The following is a 24,024-nucleotide window of genomic DNA, read 5'->3' as shown; positions in this document are numbered from 1 at the left end:
GTCCATTGTGTATTGATAGGGAGGAGTTAACTTAATTTACTTTTATTATCTATTGAATTTATTTCACATACCTTAAGATTTAAAGTTACTATAAACTTATATTTACATTCTTCAGTGTCTTTGCCTATGATAACACTACGTATCGATTTCGTACTATATAACCTATAATACAAATGACGCCAAATTGAGGCGCCAGCGGGATTTGCTTATTTATATTTAAATATATATATATTTAGTAATACGATGGCTTAATATTATATAAGTATAAGTAATAAGGAATCATTCTTTGAATATTATGAGGTGATAATTTCGGTCGGGGCGTGATCAAATCTATCATAAAGCCCTTCGGGCTTTATTGGATTTGATCACGCCCCGACCAAAATTATCACCTCATAATACTCAAAGAATGATTCCTTATTCCTTATTTGAAATCAGCATCAAATTTTATAACATTTGGGATAAGTAATGAATTTATAGCTTACTTAATGAAAGTAATTTTTTTTCTGCTGAGAAATTATATTTCATGCATAACTCCTATGCTGAGTTCTATATAAATGAGCCATTCTGATTCAGCCAAAACTATTAATTGTCAATTTGGTATGAAACAATGAAAGGAATGAAATATTATGCATTAGGAATGTAAACATAACTTTAAATACAAACTTGCTATTTGGATGAACATGTTTAAAAATTAATTCTCTGCATTGATAAATTGCAGGAATTGTATTTTTGTAAATAATGCATGTAAATTAATAGTTATAACATCATATTAGGTACTTGTATAATATAGATTGTGAAGTTTTAAAGAAGATAATTTGAAAATTCCTGATCCTTGATTACAGTTAAACAGGAAATATGGAATGAAATTAGCAGCCATGCAAATACTTTGATCTAAGGGGAATAGAGTGTTTTAAATACAGTTCTATTACAAAGACTTATTTGGTATTAAAAGTGTATATCTGGTAACTGATAAATAACCTTGTATGCTGAGTAACAGTTTCCAGATAAATTTTTAAGAGTTCTTTAAACTTTTCTTCAAACTGCATGGTTATAAGCATATGGGTTCATCCATGAATTAAAAATTCAAGTTGTTTGAGTGAGTGAATCGGCATTTAAAGCAATGGAAAAATGCAAACTACAACAATTCGGATTCTGACCAGCATATTTATAATTATTTAAAATATTTTTATTTTGCAGCAAGAAAAATGCAAGATTTCATAAACATAGTGTATTCTTATTCAACACATGGATCATTACTTACAAGTACATTTGCATGATTATATTTTTACATATACATGTATGTACACTTGATTTTAAAAATTAATTGATTTCAGCATTCTTATCTTTATGCATTTTTTTTAATTCATTAAAGTTATAATTAAATAAAATACAGATGTATGATTTTATTAGTTCTGCAACAATTACTTGAGGGGTTGAAAAAGAAGATGGCAAAGGATGTCATGATAATTTATATTAGAATACTATTTATAACTGGTATGAGTAATAATTACCATGGTGATATATTTCGAGACCTTAATTGTTAAATTATTTGAATGAAAATTTAACATCAAGGAAGAAGTCAGCTGGGTTTTTTTCGCACTAAATGAATACATGTACATGTAGCATTATGATCTTTCTTACCATATAATAAAATATTACCATAGCAATCAGTTATGCAAACAAGAGGCCTGAGGGCCTCATGGCTCACCTAATCAACTGTAGCCATAACTCTGATGAAATTAGAACACTGTATAGTAAAGTAGTTCTTGTTTTAAAAAAATCTTTAAAATTTTCTGGGCATATTCTCATGTTAAACTTCAATTTTTTTTCTTCAAGAAGAACAATATGAATTTTTTCTTTTTATTTCTATGTAAAAATTCACCCCCTCTGATTATGGGCTCACCCTACTCCTAGGAATCATTTTTATTGCATGAGGATGCTTTCACACAAGTTTCAGCTTTTTTTGTGCAAATGATTTTGTGAGAAGATTTTTAAAGAATGCCATGTATGTATATGTGTATCCATGGTAACAGAGGTGCCTAGCAACCAACTTTTGGTATTTTTATGATAGAATATGATAATATGCATCGTATTAAAATTTTAGAAAAATCGGTGACTATGCATGCCGAACCTCCTATACAATTGTTTAAATGCTTACAGAGAATGGCTCCTAATTTTAACAAAATTGAATATACACCACCTGAGGATGCTTCCCCATAACCTTTTTTGACCAAATGGGTTTTGTGAAGAAGACGATTATCCCTTACTATATTCCTATGTAATAATTTGACCCCTATTGTGGCCCCACCCTATCTCCAGGGATCATGACTTGAACAAACATAAATCTACATTGCATGAGGAAGGCTTCCAAATAAGTTTCCACTTTTCTGGCCCAATGGTATTTGTAAGGAAGATTTTTAAAGATTTTCTCTTTTTTATATTTCAAACATGACTTTACACCACCTTGGGATGCTTTCACATAAATTTCAATTTTTCTAGTCGAATGGTTTTTCCCTTACAAGTTCCTTCGTTAAAATTTGACATCCCCCGCCCCTCCACTGTAACCCCACCTTCCCCCTAGGGATAATTTGATCAAACTTGGATCTACTCTACCTGCGGAAGCTTCCACGTAAGTTCTAACTTTACCGGCCTAATTGTATATGAGAAGAAAAATTTGAAAAATGTAAATAAATTGTCATTACTGCATAATTATCTCCCCTTTTGAGTAGTTCTTGACTCTTCGTTTGAACACACTTGAATTCTCTTGGCCTAGGAATGATTTGTGCAAAGCGTGATATCGGCCCAATGGCTCTTGGAAGAAGATAAAAAAGTGAAAAGTTTACGACAACGCCAACAAAGACGACAGACAATGGAAAAGTTTTGATAAAAAATAACATAAAAAAGAAATGAAGAATTTGAATTAAATTAAAAGACGAAATTTAAGGAATGTTGCTAATTTTGAAATTGAGCCACACCAGATCGAAATTGAACTGATTCCGACTCTCATATATATATATATATATATATATATATATATATATATATATATATATATATATATATATATATATATATATATATATATATGACAATTTTCCTAATAACTAGGATGTTGGATGTTTTGTTATAAGCTCGGGATTATTTTGTTTTTAATCGGGATCAGTCAAATTTTGAAAATTAGGAATATTTTGTATAATTCCGCCAATATGGTTCAATTTCTTTTTTTTTTTTTTTTAGAAAAAATGATTGCCTAACATTTATCCTCTATTAGACACGTCCAGGTTTTTATTTTCATATTATCTTATATTAAAAACAGTATAAACGTTCTACTGACATACCTGGACATAAGTTTTTTATTTTCATATTATCTTATATTAAAGACAGTATAAACGTTCTACTGACATACCTGGACATAATTTATTAGATATTAAAGTAACCTACTCCTCAATGATTTTGTATCAAGAGTTTCTTAAGAAGTATATCATTGAAATCCCGAGACAAAACACACTTTAAAAAAATACAAATTAAGATAACGAGGAGTCAGTTTTCATCCTTCTGAGTAAGTGGAAATTTAGTGTGACCTTTTTGCACCTAAAATGTTATTTCAGTCTTTTTGGGAGTTGATTTTTAATCAACTCTCCTATGCAGTCACTCGGACAAACCGAAAGTGAAACAGTGTTTGGACCTCAGCACAAATCATTGCTCCTGACAAGACTTAGTTCTTGAAAATAATTGATGAATTCGATGTAATGTATGCTAAAGCATTGTTTTTCAAGGAAACTTATTTACAAATACCTTAAAAATAGTCAGATTTTAAATGGTACGAACAATTTAAATATTTTTTGTAGTCGTATGTATTCCTACGCCAGAGTTCAATATAGTCTCGTTCAACTCGACGCTCGGCTGTCTCCGTAAACCCTTGTCGGAGATTTACGGTGTCAGCCGAGCGTTTGGTTGAACGAGACTAGAGTTCAATATTGCTTGGATCCATACAATTTTCGAGAAATATTTCTACCACTGATACATAGTTTGATTGAATTAATTTTATCTTTAAATATTATTTAACATGATTCATATGGAGGTTTCTCGACATTCTAGTCGAAAAAGATAAAAAATTCATATTATAAAAATATGCGTTATTCAAATTAGAAATTACGTATACATGTACTTGTCATGCAAAATAACATATCATTGATTTTAAAATAAATAAACATCGACAAAATCAACTCCCGTCAGTTCTTCAGTACTTTGATTAGGATTTGTTGTCAGTATTTTTTATAGAGCAAACGTATTTCTTCAAATATTGCTTATAGTTATGCACAATGGTCACACTTTTTGCACTGAAAATTGACAATTTCTATAAAAGTTACAATTTGATTTAAAATTAAAACTTTTTGAATATTAATTTCTTTTTATAGATTGATCCAGTTTGCCTAGATATGCAATCAGTCATGATCATTTTGACATGATAGAACATGGGAGTCAGTGATATCAAATTTTAGGTAAAATTCAAAGGTAAAATTCTCGCAAGGTTTGGATTTAAGGATTCAGACATTTTTATGATTTTATGCTAACCCTCTCTCACGCTCTCAAGATTTAATTTTGTACATGCCACACACTGACAGAACCTATAGAATATATTACAAACCTATCAAATGATAAAATTGTGAATAATGAACAAAGTATAAGAAAAATTGAAAATTCATAAAATTGCTTGTTTCTGTCTTTCGTCTAAAAAAACCTTCCGCACAAAAAATGCCCCCCCCCCCCCCAAAAAAAAACCAAACAAAAACTTGTCTGTTGCTTGAATTCAAATGAATTTTCTTTATGAATGTTGTGTAATCATGAAATAATAATCTTTTGTTGATGATCAAATTAATAAAATCATATTCATTTCAAATAAAATAATCATCTGCGCAATGAAATCAAAAGGTTAGGAGTGAGATACCTTGATAAAAAATACAAAAAAAATGTATAAAACAAATAAAAGCACATACATGTATCCGTCTTTAAACAGCGAAATCATGTTTCAGAAATTGTACCTTAACGATACATAGAATAAAATTGTGGTGAGGCATTCTACTTTAAATTTACTTCTCTTATTCATACAATTTATTTGAATCATATTTTCTTTAAATCTTATAGTTAATTTTATATGATTATTTATACTATTCTTTATTTACTTTATAAAAGAACTAACATGTGCCAGGGAGGACTTTGAAACAGCTACTTTCGAAATAAACACATCATTTTGACTACAACTTAGGCGTAAAATTAAACGGAAAAACTTTTGCAGTTTGAAATTACATTTTCATGATCACTGCGAGACAAGTAGGTATGTCCAATCAGATAATTAACTGATGACTTTTGTGGTATACTGGAGATTATAATGTCCGCGGGATCTCTTCAGAGTACAATGAGCTGATTGTACAGATTAAGTTAAATAAATAAGATAAAACAAAAGTGCACATTATAAAAACAGAGCACATAGACTTGGTAAACGGAACCAAGGGTCAAGTAAAGTTCGGCTCATTGTTGTCAAATTTAATAACTATCAAACAAGGGAATCCATTCGCCGAAAAGGATATACGCTCAAAAACACCCCGTTTGGTATTGGTGAACAATATCCCAGAGACGTGTTGGAAAAAAGAAAGAAACTTATCCCAATAATGGAAGCAGCAAGAAAAGATGGGAAGCGAGCAAAGCTTGTCAAGGACAAATTAATTATAGATGGAGTATTGTACAATCCACCCCCTACATGCCCTGACACATAGGAACGCGATGAGAATAACAATAGTGGAAACACACTCAAAGTCATATTCTGGAATATTACTGATGGTTTTTTAAGAAAATTTCAAGAAAAATCCTTAAAATCCTTTCTGTTAACCTATGACATCATATTGTAAACTGAGTGTTGGCTCCAAAATGAGGCAGAACTATCGGTCAGCGGGTATGTAGTGAGACTTCTACCAAGGAATAAAGGTAGATGCATCCAAGGTGGCGGCATTGCAGTGTTAATTAGAGAAGAAATATGTCATTTTGTTAGTATTTGTGAAGTTTGTGAAGATACTGTTCTCTGGTTGAAAATTTCATCTATAAACAATGAAGATACTTACATCTGCTGTTTCTATATACCTTCATCTTGCTCATCTTATTATCACTTATATGACTGTGATTCGTTTAGTGACATCGAACAACAAATATCTAAGTACAGTGATTTAGGAAGGATTTTCCTCATCGGGGATTCTAATGCCCGCACCGGAGATAAAAATGATTTCATTAGTGATGATACCTTGCATAACTCTCTGAACGAAAAACTTAATAACTTACTTGACTACAGCAGTGATCAAAACGAACTTTTCCCACCTAGAATCAACCCTGACACTGAGATAAATGATTTAGGCTACAAGCTTATCAACCTGTGCAAATCAAGTGGAGTACGCATAGTCAATGGTCGACACCCAGATGGTTACTCGGACAGTTTCACGTTTCATAATAGAAGAGGAATGACATGTATTGACTATCTGTTAACTAGAAGTGATATGTTTAAGTTTGTTGAAAAATTTATTGTTTGTAATTTCAACCAATTCTCAGACCATGCTTCATTACACGTTCAAATACGTTTACCTTGACAGCAGTGCGAAAAACTCGGACAAGATACCTCAAGAGGAAGTTTATGCGCAGCACCCCCTAAGTGGAACAGTGAAAAGATTCATGAGGGTCGTTTAGCACTTGAGCGAAACCTGAGCAAAATAGCCAGCCACATCTTCTCCTGTCCCTACGACACGGCAGAAAATCTTGACTTATGTGTTAAACTCTTTACTAATGATTTACAGAAAGTTTTGACTCCACATCTAGAATTTAAAGTCCGAAATCCAACCAGACCGCCCGAGCGCAGATGTAACACTCCAGCATCAGATATCCATAGGATCTATACGGAAGATAAACCCTGGTTCACAAACACATGTAAACAAAAATACCAAGATTATATTTGTGCACTCGCCCAATTCAGTAAGAACAAATCTGATTATAATAGGTTTAACCTCCATGCTGTTAAACATATCTACAAAAAGTACGAGACCCGCGCAAAGCGTCAATATTTACAACAGGAGGGAGACATGCTTTGTGCTCTAAGAAAATCAAACCCAAAACTGTTTTACAAAACGTTTCCGCTGTGACGGCTAACAACTTTCTTGAGTACTTCAAAACCCTAGAGGGAACCACTTTACCAGAAGACCCGTACCAGGAAATGGATGAAGAATCAATATTTGAAGAGCTGGACAAAGAAATCGTATTCGAGGAAATTCGAAACGCAGTCAAAAACACGAAAAACGAAAAGTCTTGTGGCCCTGACTTGATGTTAAATGAAACTTTTAAATACACTGTATTACATAGATCTGCTGTTGCCATCTCTACATTATTTATTCAACAACATTTTAAACAATGGTTTTTCCCATCTCTGTGGTCCAGAGCTTTCATCGTACCGATCCATAAAAAGGGCGACATCTCCGATCCGAACAATTATCGCGGTATCAGCCTGATCAGCAACCTTGGAAAATTTTTCTCGTCTATTCTGAACTCTAGAGTATTAAAATGGTCTTGTGAAAATAATGTTATATCTGATGCTCAATTTGGCTTTAAACCCATGTCAGGGACAACAGATGCTATTTTTCGTCTATACTCAATTATTATTTCTACCCTAAGCCAGAGAAAAAGGTTATATTGTTGTTTTATTGACTATCAGACAGCGTTTGACTCTGTAGATAGGTATTACTTGCGGTACAAACTTTCAAAACTTGAAATACGTGGTAAACAGCTGTCAGTAATTAAATCTATGTATGCTAATGTCAGAGCATCAGTACTTGTTAATCGTTTTATTACAGAAGACTTTGAAAAAAATGTAGGTCTGATGCAAGGCGAAGTTCTTTCACCTATTTTGTTTTCTCTTTACGTCAATGATTTTGAAAATGAATTTTTCTGTAGTGACGCTATCCCAAAGGAAATTCAAGATTTAAACCTGTTTGTACTACTATATGCAGATGACATGGTTATTTTCTCAGAATCTGTAGATGGTTTACAAAAAATGTTAGATAGTTTATATGAGTACACTAGTAAGTGGCATCATACTGTAAATGTGGCAAAAACTAAAATTGTTGTTTTCAGAAAGGGGGGAAATCTACACACAAATGAACAATGGACATACAACGGACAGTTACTAGATATTGTCGATAGCTTTACTTACCTTGGTGTCATATTTAAGTACAATTGTAAATTCTTAGAAACAGAAAAAAAGTTGGCTGAACAAGGACAAAAGTGTCTTTATACTATGCTTTCTAGAACAAAATATTTGTATTTGAATAACGAAACAATGTTGGCATTGTTCGAAACATACATAAAAAGCAATTTATGTTATGGTTGTGAAGTCTGGGGATCACACAAGGCAAATGATATTGACAAAGTTTTTATTAAGTTTTGTATGCGTTTATTAGGAGTGAAAGCAAATTGTAATAATGCTATGGTTTACATTGAATTGGGATGTCTCCCATTAAGGTGTGTGAGAATTATTAGAATGATAAAGTACTGGTTTAAACTACTTGGAACTACAAACTGTATATTAAAATCCTGTTATGTAAATCTTACCATAGACTGTAAAGCCAAAAGGTCATGCTCCAATTGGGCAGCATTTATTAGATCAGAATTGTATAGTATTGGTTTTGTGAATTATGGGAACACCAAGAATACCTTGTGTTCCAAAAACATTTTCCAATTATAAAGAAAAGAATAATAGATGTTCATTGTCAGGAATTGTATGCTGTTATCAATAACTCTCCAAAATGTTATATTTTTTCACATTTGATAGATAATTTTTGCATGCAGTCTTATTTACTCAAACCTATACCTAAGAAATTAAGAAGATGTATTACAAAGTATAGATTAGAATCTCATTCATTAGCAGTTGAGTCTGGAAGGTATAAAAACATTGCCAGAAATGAAAGAAAATGTATTTTTGTAATCACAACGACATTGAAGATGTTTTTCACTTTGTGTTGAAATGCCCACTTTACAATTCAGTAAGATCAAGATACATTAAGAATAATTATGTTAAAAAACCATCTGTGTTCAAACTTGTTCAGTTATTAAGTTCAAACAATACCAAAGAGTTATGTAACCTTGGTAAATATCTTCACTATGCAACTATGTTCAGAAATTCATTGCTCTAGTTAAAATTATACATTTTTTTTTCTACTACAATTGGTAAATCATAATTTCAGTATTATATATATAATCTATTGTATCTCCCAATATCTTATATGATGTAAACATATATGAAAGTTGTATGTTGTTCTCCATAGCGAGAGTGCACGCTCTGTAGAGACTCTGAAGCCTACTGGCTTCGCATTTTGCGTGCCTCGCATTTGTTTAAAAATGTTATTATGTTTACTGCTGATGAGCTTATTGCTCAAAGTTGAAGTAAATAAATAATAATATCTTTAATTTTACTTTTTCTTCAACATACATCTTTATAAAAATAATCATTACACATATGTCATGTTGTAAATTTTGAATTTACTGGGTGGGTGTAAATACAAAATTTACACCATATCATGTTGTAAATTTTGTATTTACACCCAAAAATACAAAAATACAAAATTTACAACATATCATGTTGTAAATTTTGTATTTACACCCACCCAGTAAATTCAAAATTTACAACATGACACATATAATATTTTTTGAAATCTGATATAAACCCTGTTAAGTATAATTATTTTGGATTAACAACGATAGCATAAAAGTTCCCAATTTATGTTTACACAAATAAAAGCAATAACTTTATGTACAAGTGACCATACATAATGTTATCATGGATTATATGTACACATTATTTCAAACAGAGCAACATCTCCATTACATGTGGTATTAACAATGTTGTTTTTATCATTCAAACAAAACGCCAAATAAATCTTTCAGATTAAAACTGCTGCAGTCGACCTCTTTCAGTAAGCTACCATCAGGAGACAGTTGATACAGCTTGTTGCTTGACATCCCCACAGTGTAGATATTACCCTCAATGTCTGTATCGATACCCCTAAGATCGGCACCCGATTGAGTAAACAGATTTTTCTCGTTTGTGAATTGAGAGTTTTCTATTACAGTATCGTCTTTTGGATACAGAAGAGTTTCCTCGTTCTGTCTGCGACACAGCGTTCATGTGTCTTTTGTGGTAATTTCCCTTTGTCTTATTCCGTCATGACCATATAGTTCAATTTTATCACCACTCGCAATAATAAATTTGTCATTCATCCATAGTATTCCCCAACATTTACGTATAATTGAAAATAGTGATTTGACAGATTTGGTTATCATATCAATTTCTACAACCTCCTTTTCATTTTCTAATGAAACAAACACTCTTCCCCTATCACCAATTGTTATGTCCCTTGGACTTCCAGGTGCTTGTATCGAAAACTTCAAATTCAAAGAAAAGTCTACAACATTTACTTTTTTACCGTTATAATCAGTAATCAAAATATCATCCTGACGGAAAACGGCACGACAGACGTAACTGCAAAGTTTTACTTTTTTAAGGAGTTTAATTTGTCCACTTTTCATCCAACTTTTTGACAAAGAAATATTTTGAAAGGCTGTAATTTTCGACGTTAGATTTTGGAAGTTATGATCAGCAGTAAAGCAAAAAGTTCCGAATAGTGAATCTGGAGAAATTGCGTCAGATTCGTTTCTGATTTCATCCTTTATTCCCAGTATGTTCTCTCTTTCAACAAGACACTCTTCGTTGGATCCCTGTGAGACTGACACACTAAGTATGTGTTTTTGATGCATGACTCTTGACAAGAGACTTGTTAATTTGTAGATTTCACTGTCGAAATTTTCAGACAGTGCTTTAACCTTGTTTTCCATATCATTTTTAAAGGATGTTTTAAGAGTTTTTAAATGTTTAATAACATCATTAATTAGACCAGTTGTTTTGTTTTCTATCGTTTCTTTCGATAACATCAAGTTACCAAGACAGTTCTTTCTCTGAGAAATTCTGCTTTGAAGACTATCTATCAAATCATCTAATTGCTTTTGCAAATCAAGTGTCGTCTTGTCGTTTTTCACATTCTTCGAAGCCTCTTCAAGGGTTGATATTTCAGAGCAAGTTCTGCGTCGAACAGTAGCACACAAAGTACAGCAGGCAACGTGGTGATCACGACAGAACACCTGTGCAGGTGAAGACGAATGATCCGCGCATGGAATGAAACCACTGAGCGAGGTAGCTTTCTCTTGTGTTTTTACCGAATTCAAATCTAGTAATGAATGATTGCGAAGTGCTTTAAATTTCTGGTGATCGTTATGGCATACCTGACATAATGCTTCCGAACAATTCGCGCACCATTTTCTTGCCGTTTGATGCACAGGGGTCACAGGTTTTACTTTCGGTTTGGATTAACTGTTTGTCTATCAAACTGTTTATGAAGAAATTATCTGGTAGACTTTGAAGCCATGTACATTTTGCGACATCTTCTCCTATCTGAATAAATTTTCTGCAAGTTGGACATTGAATCCAAGATTCATTCGATTTATCTAAACTTGCCTCTACTCCTCCGAGTTTTTAGCTTCGCTGCTATTATCTTTATCAATGTATACTTGTAAACAGGCTTCGCAAAATGTATGCAGACAGGGCAGACATTTAGGTCTTTTGAATTTCTCCAGACATATCGGACACTTCAGAAAATCAGACAGACAATCCTCCCTCTCCAATGCATTCGCCATCTTCATCTGTGTGTGTTTATTGCAGGTGTCATAACAGTATTTCACTGAAGGTATCACACCGGTAATCGGCCAATCAAAAATGTAGTTCCATATATACTTCAGAATTATTTTTTTCCTTGACTGCATTTTTACATTTTCCTTTACTCAGTTTTAAAATTTTTTGTACCACTGAGTAGGATATTTCATGTATTTTGTTAGGTGATGATCTTTTTTTACAGGGACTACTTCTTTCAGGGCACATGCAGCAGCTTCCTGGGGAGCGTGCAGTCTTTAACATACAAATGGAAAACACGTGGTTTTGAGGGTAGACCTGTTTGGAGCTAGATATTTTGATAAAATGCAGTATCGCTTTTTATGGTGTTAGCTGATGAGATAGGTAACAAATAACATTTCCTCCGAATATTTTGTCATGAGGAATACAAACTGATTTTTAAGAATTTTTTCCCCTCTATAGTGCTATATATTACCGGTGTGATACCTGTAGGTAGCTGAGGCAGAATAATTCCCGAATTTTCATTTGAATTCGGGGCGTTTCCCCACGCGAGAGGAGCTGATTTTTTTATGAGATGAAAAACAATGTGTAAGAGGTCTAACTATCCCATTTTTTGTAATAATGCGAATTCATTTGAATTTTTGATGCGTGGTGAATTGTTTGCGGCGGGGGGGGGGGGGTGAAAAGGCCCGGGCTTGATTTTCAAGCACGAGTAACTTCGGGGTAAACAAAGTCTCACGCCTTGCCGGATGCACGTGTGTATTTTGCTAGAAAATTGTAAATGAAGCGTTGTTAAAAAAGATGTCAAGAGTATTTTTTCCAGAGGTTCGTTTTGAATTTTTAATCTGTATATAAAGTTGTGCAATTTTGGTAAGAATATATAGTAAAATTTAATACTGTAATGACACCTGTAAAAGCATCATGGGACACGATACTGTGTTCCCGCGCAAGAGTGATAAATCGTTTTGAATAACTTATATATCTTAATCTTCAATATATTTACAGTCATTGCATCGATCTACAACGCAAGAATTATTGTATGATATGGAAAGCTTGAAACTCGTAAAGTTAACGTTTGTGTGTTTGATATACCCGAGTTTCTTTTTATAACTTTATTTTTATTTTTCTTTGTCCATCTTTCTATTTCTTACTTGTTGTCCCAGTTGTTATGATTTAAATAAGCTTGATGCCCCTCTTTCTACATAAATTCCCTTTCAAATTAAGATAACAATAGTTTGCGCTCCAGACTAGCTGTTTTGATATTTGTTTTACAACTGAATTTCACCATATTGTTTACAACGATAAACTCTCTTATAATTAATATGATACTAGTATCGATGAAGTAAATAGTTATCTATCAAAAAAATCATATGCAGTCATCAGCAAAGAAACGTTGATTTAGTTTATCTAAGACACAAGGTTTAATTCATGGTTAATGACAGTTCTTACTTCCGTGAAGATTTTTATAAGAATTTCTTTCTTCAACTAATACGTTTACATATGTTTATCTATATATTTCCTCCTTCAGGAGATTTGCAACCTTGTGGATCTACAATAATAAAATTCTTACATATAAATATACAAAATGAATACAAATTAAAGAAATGTGATGTAAACTTCTCGCGTTCCTTAAACGAATCGAAAGTTCAACATCGATCGTAAATCGTGGCTGTTGTGAGGTGAGAAGACGTCAAAACGCTCTCGTTGTAAAGAAAAGATAAGTATATCATTAACGCATACATCTACCGCACCGATCGGCACTTGTGTCAAGACTGAATTTGATATGAGATACATGTGTATGATAGTAGTAGTAGTTTATTGGCGTATACATTACATACATTGCCATAGCATGCTATAACAGTACTTTACAATAATTGTGGGTACAGGTGGGAGGCAGGTTATATAAATATATATAAAAGGTATAAAGTGGATGAAAAAATATCAAAAAGACCAACAAAGCAGTAGTTATATATAAACTTGATTTACGCTTATTCACGTCCGATGGTAAAGTTGTCCCTCTTATTAAAAGATTCGTACACATATTTACCCAGTTTTTTTAACATAAATATAGAATCAGAATTGAGTAAATCAATAAATTTTGCCATACTTGGTCGTACATAGAAATATTTCTTAATATATAATTTCCTTAACTCCGTGTAAAAATCACACACCAAAACAAAATGGTATTCATCTTTGACATAGTTTTAATTACAATATATACATTTCCTTTCATTTTTTATCATATCTACCAGATTCGATTCGTAGACGATGTGAAGATAATTTAAGTCTACTTAAGGCTTTCCTATCATATCCTATGTTTATCATATAATATGTGATTTAGATAATGTGCAATGTATAAGGATATGTGTCAAATAATTATGTAGTTTTTTTCCATGTTGAAATTAAATACATCAAAAAAAAGTTCTGGAAATCTTCGTGCATTGAACTTTCAATAATCGTCCCGAGTTTCATATACAAAATCTTTATGATGCCGAGTACTAGATGCAAAAAAAATTAATGACAACTTAACGTAACAAACATTTTTATGGGAAATCAGAAATATTGATTTCGTTTTACAATTTCAAATTGTACAGTCGATTTTCTATGAACCGACTGTCTCTTCACAAGTTAACAAGTCATTTATTTCTTTAATGACTGATAATTATCAATCCACAGACCCAATCCTCCAACCAGACAATGATTAGGCTTTTTATGGCTTAGATTATTATTATATTTTTTTGCAGGTCTGGTAAACTTCTCATAATTTGTAATCTTCGAGCCTTATAACGAGATTCTCCCGTCTCTTAAACAGAACATTCCCCATGGGACATTGAGGTGGCGTCTTCCGGCGAGATCGATGGCTGCGGGCGACCACGAGATGGAACAGTTTCACAATTTCAAAAGAAAACTTGTTTTTGGGAGCGATTTCTAATTCTGATAAACTTTTGCAGCACCGCTAAAATTGATCCAAGATGTCGGCCGTCAGGCTGTCTTTGGATGACAATTGATAGGTATATTTACTCTGTCGAATGAGATTTGAAAGTGAATAATTCCTCATTCATACTAGTCACGAACCTTCCTTTACTCGCTGCCAACTGAATAAATGCACTATTGTTTTCGCAGTTTCATTAAAGATTTTGTAAAAGCCTTTACTTTGGTGATTAGTCACATAGATATTCATGTACATGTTTATCAAAAAGTGTCTACAAGTTGATTGACTTTTAATTTCTTCATTTTTTTTAATACACAGAGTACGGATTTTCATTTCTTCTATTTTTATACTGAATACAATTTTATTTTACTATTAATTTCTTTTCAGCGCATTGTCATTATTTGTATTTATCAAGTAAAACATTTCCGTCCCAGTCCCTAGTCAATTTGTGTTACATACGTTTACCTACCAGACAAAAGTGCCGATTAAGATTAAATCTAGAAATTGCATTAATGAAGTATTTCAGTGCCCTAAAAATGATCATTACTCAAATGCAGGTTAAAATTTGTGTTATTATAAAACCCACCAGCATTGTGAAAAAAATATGATAATAGAAGAATCTCGCTTAAATTCTGCGAATCATGCTGGATATTAATCTTTTTTTTTTTCTCGTTACTTACTCTGTTTCATCGCTTTTGCAGTTTTATACGTGTTCCTGGATAAAACACCTAGGACGATTCTGATTGGCTGTTTTGTCAGCATTACGTTTGGTAATTTTCGTTTTCTAATTAAACATGTACTCAAAATCTCAGACAACAAACAACATATACATAATTTACACTCAAATAAAACACTGTGCCCGCAAGTTTCATGTTTTGTACAAATTTAAATAAAAAAGAAGTTCACTATTGATCTCCCCTCTTTAATTCACCATACATGTTTGATGTACAGTTTGACCGTATGTTTAAAAACAAGTCCCATAAAGAATTCTTGTCCGTAACCGGTTTTCTTGGGAAACAAATTATTTTTTAGAGACAATCGGCAAAATTTGTGTTTCTTACCAAAAAAATATAAGGAACTCGATTTGGATACATTCGGTTATTAGCTCGAACCAGTTATATATTATAAAATCCGTTTCGAAACTTTTCTTTCATTGTCTCAAGCTGAGACATTTCATATTATCGGTACTCACAAATTCTGTTTGGTTTTGAATTAGATTTCGCGTTACAGTTTTAATTTTTAATTTTGAAAAAAAAAATTAATTGCATTAGATCGAGAATGATATTGATTTCAAGGGCACATACCATCGATGTATATTTCGTTTCAATTAAACATTAATTTTTGATGATGTAGCAAATGGTGTTTTTTTTTTATATGAAACGTGTATTTTCAAACATACATTTAAATTCCTTCCATCTGATTTTGTTTTATATATTGAAACTCATCTTTTATCAAAAAGTGCTTTTAAAGTAATGGTCTCTATTTTTTTTTTTTTTTTTTTTTTTGCCGAGACACAAATAATAAAACCCAGTTTGCAGAACTTTATATATGCACCAAGGAGCAATAAAAATCCAGACTTCGCCGGTAACTAAACTCTTATTAGTGGTATAAATTTCTGCATCTTCTGCTTTCCTCGTAAATAAAACGTCGAATACCATATATATGAATATTGATGCTGTAACATTATTACTGACTTTGTCTCCCTGTTTCAGTAACTGTCTGCTGGAACGTATCTATTTACTTTTTATCTGCGTTTTACGGTTCCTTCCGAGGATAAACTTCCTAATGCTGTAAATAGGCATGATCAGGCGCGTGCTATCTGACGGCCAGATCTGATGTTCATTTGTTTTTCCTTTTCTTTATTGATGTCATTAGGTAGTACAAATCGATATTTTCATTCAATCATCCGATTTCGCTAAGTAGATACGATACGATAGAACCAAAAAGCAAGACATTGCTAAGTAGATCAGATAAACCACAAAAAAGCAAGATAGCAAATGATTTGGAGTGACATTTGGATTTGTCTGCATAGTCGTTACAGATTTCCTTCATACGTGTATCACAGTATCCCAACATACTCAACATACTCAATAGAACCTTTGTATAATCAGAACATGTTAAGGAATGGTTGGTCTTGTAATACGTCCCAAGTACATGTTAATTCGTAAACTCTTATAACCGCCGGGTTTGTACCGTATGGGGTATTTTCCGTACCGGGCGATTACTAGGGAATTAGCTCAACACTCGCTGTATTTTCCACATTTATTCCAGTTAATAACACAATTATACAAACAGTTACTCTCCACTCCGTACACATTAAAAAGGGGGAACTCGCTTATTAATAATTCTAACTTAATGTTAACCTACATATGACAGTGAGGGAAAACGTAACGGATTAGACGGACGACTTGTATCTTGACTCTTAACCTCTATCTATCGAACTCTGACTCTATTCAACTAACCTGTAATCATCTCTAAAACATATATTATTTTACTGGCGTGACCCTCTAAATAATTGACATGTATAAATCATCCAATCAGAGAATATTTCTTTATCCCTAAACTGACCATCTCCCAGGTAAACGCCCATTTATTCACCTGCGTTAATCCGCTAATTGTTATGTAATTGCATTAACTCTATTAGTGTCAAACACACATTTCTTAGCTGAAACCATTGTCCTTCAATCCTGCCCTTCTATAATAAGTATATTTCCTAAACATACACTTGATTACTTTGATGTCTTATTTCTTTGTTACAGTTAAGACGTTTGATAAACATTAATTTACATTCTATCACATCACAGTCAGGAGGAATTTCACGATAATTAAGAAGAGTAAATACGTTAATTTACCAACAAGCTAAACTATAGAAAATGTTCGCAACATGTAAAATATACATTTTACATGGTGATAATACCCTCTTGTCCCCAAAGGATTCTCCGAATCCGTAAAATTTAAAGAAAGAACCACATAAAAATATATCGTAGTAGTGAATGAAACTAAATAAAGAGAGAAAAAAAAATGCAAATTAAACGAGTTATTAGAAGAAAAAAAAATGGGGTGGGTGCAACATATTGGGTCAAAAATTGGGTAAAGTAGAAAAATGTATGGAACGGAGTGGAGCATAAACATGAAAAAAAAAAATGCATATAATTACAAATGATGGATATTATTTTAAGATTGTTCATAATCAGTTTCAAAAGAATTATTCTATAAAGTCTTATGTCACATGCGTTTAAAAAAATAATCACTGTCATGTTCTTCATTCATCTAATGAAGGTATTTTACGCGTACGCTCGAACACATCATAGTATAGCGTACAAATTAATGTTCACAGTTTTTGTCCGGAAACAAGCGTGGAAGGTATCACAGTGACGTCGCATGTGTCCACGGTAGGAATTTCAAGGTCCTGGAGCTTCCGTAAAATGATCCATTTGATAAATACTGTTCAAAGTCACCAGTAATCAATAACATCACACACATTGTAAATATTCTGTATGAACATCCTAATCATCAATTGATAATTATTTTATGACAATACTAAAAAAAATGAATACAAGTATAACGGGAAAGTATGACCATTTGCATAAACACTGTCGCTGTTTGCCTGACACTTTAACCGTTAATCATTAACAATTTTAATTTATTTTCTAAAGTAAACACCAGCACTTGAAGTCACAGTATCAATATTACTGACCTATATTTAACCTGAGAGAAAAAAAAATGTTCAAGACTGATGACATGAATTGACTATGTAGATCACTAACTTGGAAATGGGAGACAACAAACAGTAACAATTCCTCGATTTTTCTTTTTGAAATAGCTCGGTATTATTTAGAAAAGTCAACAACATAGGACTTGTGCATCACTTGCAGTAAGTTGTAAAATATTTGATTTTTCTAGTTTGGCCTATACATCAAGTATTTAATTATTTTAAAAAAATTGTAAAACTTTTCCTTTGTGTTAATTGATGCTGTGTCTGAGTTTAGACGACCAAGCTCGTCACTTCTTGCTCGCTAAACCGTTAACAGAGTCAGAATATGGGTGACGAGTCCATATACTAAGCCTGTTTGACAAACAAATTTTATTATTTATGGATTTTTAATTTTGAAATGATATTTGACTTGATCAATTTCTACGCCGTCTTTGCCTCCTACGCTCACTTTTGACTCGAAAGTACTCTTGTATCAACGCGTTCGGAATATTTTCTTCAGGTTCCCACGAATTATCTGTACAACTAAAACCTTCCCACTTTATTCGAAAATATCTTTTCCCGCGCATAATTTTGTCATTAATGATTTTCTCGACATTATACCTGCGCTCATCATCGTCCGAACTTTCGTCTTCCGCGTCGGAATTATTATCGACATCCTGGTCATTATCCGACGATGTCGATTCATCGTCGCTGGAACTCACCTCCTCATCCTCTTCTTGGAGCGGATCTAGTCTGTTTGTCGGGCGGATTTCAGGATCATGAAAAGGTTTCAGATCATCCGCATGCGCCGCAGACTTTAACTCAGTGTTATTCTCACACCATCTAAGATTGTACGTGTTGTTTCTATTGTCTGCAATAATGTAGAAAGGACCAATCCATTTGTCGCACAGTTTAGGAGACAGACCAATCTTTTTCTTCTTAGTCCTTAGCCATACTTTATCGCGTATGCTAAATTCAGGGGGTACCGCTCTTTTGTCATGCTGCGCTTTGTACTTTTCTTGGGCTTCCTCAATATTTTGCGCCGCTAATTCTCTAGCTTTTCTGAGTTCTGCATGTAAACTGTCAATGTACACCTTGGCATTTTCGCCGACAACTTCTGCAGGGTTCAAAGATGTATCTAAGGGTGTTCTGCAATCTCGTCCAAACATTAGATAGTAAGGGCTGTACTGGGTGGACTCTGTAGCTATCGTTGTATTCATAGCAAACGTAATTGGGTCTAGCAATTTTGGCCAGTTTGTTTGTTCTGCATCAGTGTAAGTTCTAAGTTTAGTCAAAATGGAACCATTTGCTCTTTCCACTGCTGCATTTGTCTGAGGTCTGTAACTCGACGTTTTTAGTTTTGTAATTTCAAAAATTTTGCAAATTTCGGTCAAAACTTTTGACATGAATTGTTGTCCTCGATCTGTAAGAATCGAGTCAGGACTGCCATATTTACAAATGATTTTTCTGAAGAAAATATCTGCTACTGCAATAGCCGAAATGTCTTTGAGGGGAAATGCCTCTGTCCACTTTGAAAATGCACACGTGATAACTAACACGTGCGTATATCCCTCTGGACTTGTTTTTAACGGACCCAGTAAGTCAAGATGAACCCTTGAAAACACATCGTGTACTGGTAAAGGTCTGAGGGGAGCTGGGTGTTTATGTTTGTCATCTTTTGCACGCTGACACGAAATGCACGTTTGAACATACGTGCTAATATCTGCATGTAGCGAAGGCCAAAAGTACTTGTAGCGTATTGTCTGATATGTTCTATCTTTGCCTTGATGACCTCCGAGCAAGGAGTCGTGATAGGACCTTAACACGTCATCTCGCAGCTGATGTGGTACTGCTAGCTGTTTGACCAGTCTGTCAACGCAATGACCTCTACCTTTTGGGTAATAGAAATGATATAGAACACCTTCATCTAAAACATAGTCTTGAGACTCTAGGACTACTCTCCTGTCAACACGTCCTCTGTTTGGAAGTTCTTTGTCTACAATGTACCTAATAATGTCTTCAAAATCAGAGTCATTCTTTTGAAATTCTATCAACTCCTCTTTCGAGACTGTTGATATTTCATTCACACAAGCCAGTGGATCAAAATCTGTGTAAATGGCATCTGTCTGAACCTGCATGTTCTTTGTCTTGATCTCACCCTGGATTATTGCAATGTTTTGTTCCTGTGGATACTCCCGTCTACTGAGAGCATCTGCATTTGAGTGTATTCTACCCTTCTTATGAGTAATATCGAACTGATAACCCTGAAGGAATATAGCCCATCTAGCCAATCTGCTATTTGTTTCTACCTCTTTCAATTTCTTGACAAACGTGATTGCACTATGATCTGTGAAAACCTGAAATTTCTTATTTGCTAAATAAATTCTATAATGTTTGATTCCCTCTACTAAAGCCAGGCACTCTCTATCAGATATCGACCAATTTCTCTCGGCCGGTCTGAGTGCGCGTCCACCGTAAGCTACAACGGTCTCTCGCCCTTTAGCATCTTTCTGTCCCAAAATGTAAGAAATTGAAAATCCTGAAGCATCCGTGTACAAAATAAATGTTTTATTGAAATCAGGGAATGCCAAAATTGGTGCTTCAGTAAGTAGTTGTTTGAGTTTGTCAAATGCCTTTTGACACGGTTCGTCCCAACAAAATTTTGTTCCCTTAACTAGTAGCCTATTGAGGGGGGTAGCAATGTCTGCAAAACCGTGAATGAATTTGCGGTAATAATTCGCAAGTCCCAAAAATGCTCTGATGTCAGTTGTATTTTTCGGTTTCGGGAAAGATTTGACAGCTTCTACTTTTGACATATCTACAGAAATTCCATCTTTTGAAATAACATGGCCTAAATATTTCACTTCCTTGACAGCAAAATTACATTTTGATGGTTTGAGGCGCAAATTTGCCTCTCTGAGTTTTTGAAAAACTTGATCTAAATGAAATAAATGTTCGTCAAAATTCTTTGAGAAAATGAGAATATCGTCCATGTAAACTAGTGAATACTTCCAGTTTACATCACGAAGTACATCTGACATCACAGACATAAATGCGCTGGGACTTCCCTGTAAACCAAAGGGGATGCGCTTGTATTGATACAAACCTTCATGACATACAAAGGCCGTTTTGTGTTTTGTTCTGGGGTCTAAATTGAGTTGCCAATACCCAGAGAACATATCAAGAGAGCTGAAAATTTGCGCATTGCTCTCTCCCAGTGTGTCAATAATATCTTCCATGCGCGGCAACGGAAAATTCATCGGCTTTGTTACCGAATTTAACTTCCGATAATCTACGGCAAATCTGTAATCGCCGTTTTTCTTCCGAACAAGAACTACGGGACTTGACCATTCGCTGGTTGACGGTTCAATTATGTCGTTGTCCAATTGTTCCTTGACTTGGCGCGAAATTTCCGCGCGTGCTCGCGGGGATGCGCGGTACGGTCTTTGTCTAATCGGATTAGCGTTTCCCGTGTTAATTATATGCGGATGGCGATTTGATTGACCTAACTCTGATAAATCTTTGGCAAAGACGTCGCGGTTTTGACCAAGCATATCTAAAAGTTTTTCTTTTTCACTAACTGACAAATCACACTGAGAACAATCAATACCCATATCTATTGCTTTTTGAGCGTTTGAAGTTTTGTATTGTTTATCTGAAAGTGACACACAAGAAATCTGTTTGTTTTCATTTCCAATTTCTGAAGTAACATTTTCAATTTCATAGAATTTGCCTACAGATAAGTCTTTTGATATGTTAATTTCTGAATTAGTCGGGTTCATAACTCTTGCTACAGATTTGTTGTCTTTCATTTGAACCAAGCAAGTTGCTCCTACAACCGAATGAGTACCAGTCAATGCGGAATTCATTTCAATGACACCAAATTTTGACTTTATGAAATCTTTGTGATTTGACTGAACTGGTAAAATACTTTCAGATCTGGGGGGAATTTTCACACTACTGATCAATGAAATATTGCACACAAAACTTTCATCTTTTCTCAGAAATGGGACAACTGAAATACCTTTCTGCAAAATCAAATTTCCTTCAGAAAAATCAATTTTAGCATTTTGTGTTTTGAGAAAATCTAGGCCTAAAATCAAATCTTGAGAGCATTGATCTGTGACATGAAATGACTGATGAAGCTCAAGGTTGCCGATTTCAACTGGAATTGTAGTTTGACCATTTATTTTGAGATGAGTGCCAGTAACACCTCGTGCAAACGTAACCGAATTTTGAAGAGGATAATTTCTGTGCAATTTCGCCTTTTTGTATAGCTTTTCAGATATGATAGAAATGTCTGCCCCTGTATCAACTAAAGCTGAAACAACATGACCGGCAACCCTAGCTTTGACCTTGTTTTGATGTTCATTGCTAGAAACGGACCCAACAACTTTTTGTTTTTGACGGGGCTTCGAACGTTTGAATTTGGATGGGCACATTATTGCAATGTGTCCGATTTTCTTGCATAATCTACACATTCTAGTAATACAGCGACATTGTGAAGGAAAATGGTCACACTTACCACAACGAAAGCATGGTGTTCTGTAATGTTTGGGCGGTTTTCTCTGTTGATTTGCACAATGGGACACATTTGTATTAAAAGACACAGATTCGCACTTTTGATATGGGAGCACATTCTGAAAATTTTGATTTACACACACATTTTTGTAATTTTGATAAGGTGGCACTATTTGATTTTCTTGATCACAAACTTGATTCACACACTCTGTATCACGAAGCACTTTATTTGATATTTCGTCGACCCTTTTCTGCAGATTTTCAAACACTGAATTGATCGCTTCCACTTCACTCGCCTCCGCTTTCTTCTTTCTTTTCTCTGCAACCTCAGCAACTCGGAGACGCTTTTCTATATCCTGTGGTGTCTTCCCGTCGTCATTTCCAACGGCGTGCATGATGTATTCTGGACGGGAATGAAACATGAATTTATCCATCAGGAATCGGTCGGGCAATTGGCTTCTCCTTGCTAATTCCGTGACGTCATTTATGTAGTCTGTAACATCTTCGTCTTTGCGTTGTTCGCGTTCAACAGCTTCATTGTAGGCTACTAATTTGTCCGCATTTGTAGTTCCATACTTTTCAAGAAAGGCACTTGTTAAAGTTTCTTTATTCGCTTTCATTTCTTCGGGTAGATACTGATACCATAGTAACGCATGTTCATCAAAAAGTAAAGGCAGGAACTGTAATATTTCTTCATTGTTGAGTTGTGTCGCTTTTGCGAACAAGTCAAACTGAAAAATCCATTTTTCGGCATTTTCTTTAAAATTCCCTTTAAACTTGGCTGGCGCGAATTTCGAAATATCCATATTGAACTTCATCTTCACTGCTTTTCGGGCGTTGTCCGTTTAGTTGTCCGTAACTTTTCGTCCTACCGTTCTTACACGTTTCCTCATGTCTAGGTTGAAATGTCTATTTTTCCTGTGAGAGGTACATCTTTGGGAAATCAGGATACTCCACCAATTATAACCGCCGGGTTTGTACCGTATGGGGTATTTTCCGTACCGGGCGATTACTAGGGAATTAGCTCAACACTCGCTGTATTTTCCACATTTATTCCAGTTAATAACACAATTATACAAACAGTTACTCTCCACTCCGTACACATTAAAA

General features: G+C 34.0%; 1 pseudogene; it reads right to left on the bottom strand.

Annotated features, from left to right (window-relative positions):
• Nucleotides 1-9,791: 9,791 nt before the first annotated feature.
• On the bottom strand, nt 9,792-11,775 carry LOC128166332 (protein PML-like; annotated as a pseudogene).
• Between the last annotated feature and the right edge of the window lie 12,249 nt (nt 11,776-24,024).

This window comes from Crassostrea angulata, chromosome 10 (assembly GCF_025612915.1).
Source record: "Crassostrea angulata isolate pt1a10 chromosome 10, ASM2561291v2, whole genome shotgun sequence".
NCBI classification, from domain to species: domain Eukaryota; kingdom Metazoa; phylum Mollusca; class Bivalvia; order Ostreida; family Ostreidae; genus Magallana; species Magallana angulata.
The sequence above is the reverse complement of the archived record's forward strand: the minus strand, read 5'-3'. Positions and strand labels throughout refer to the sequence as shown.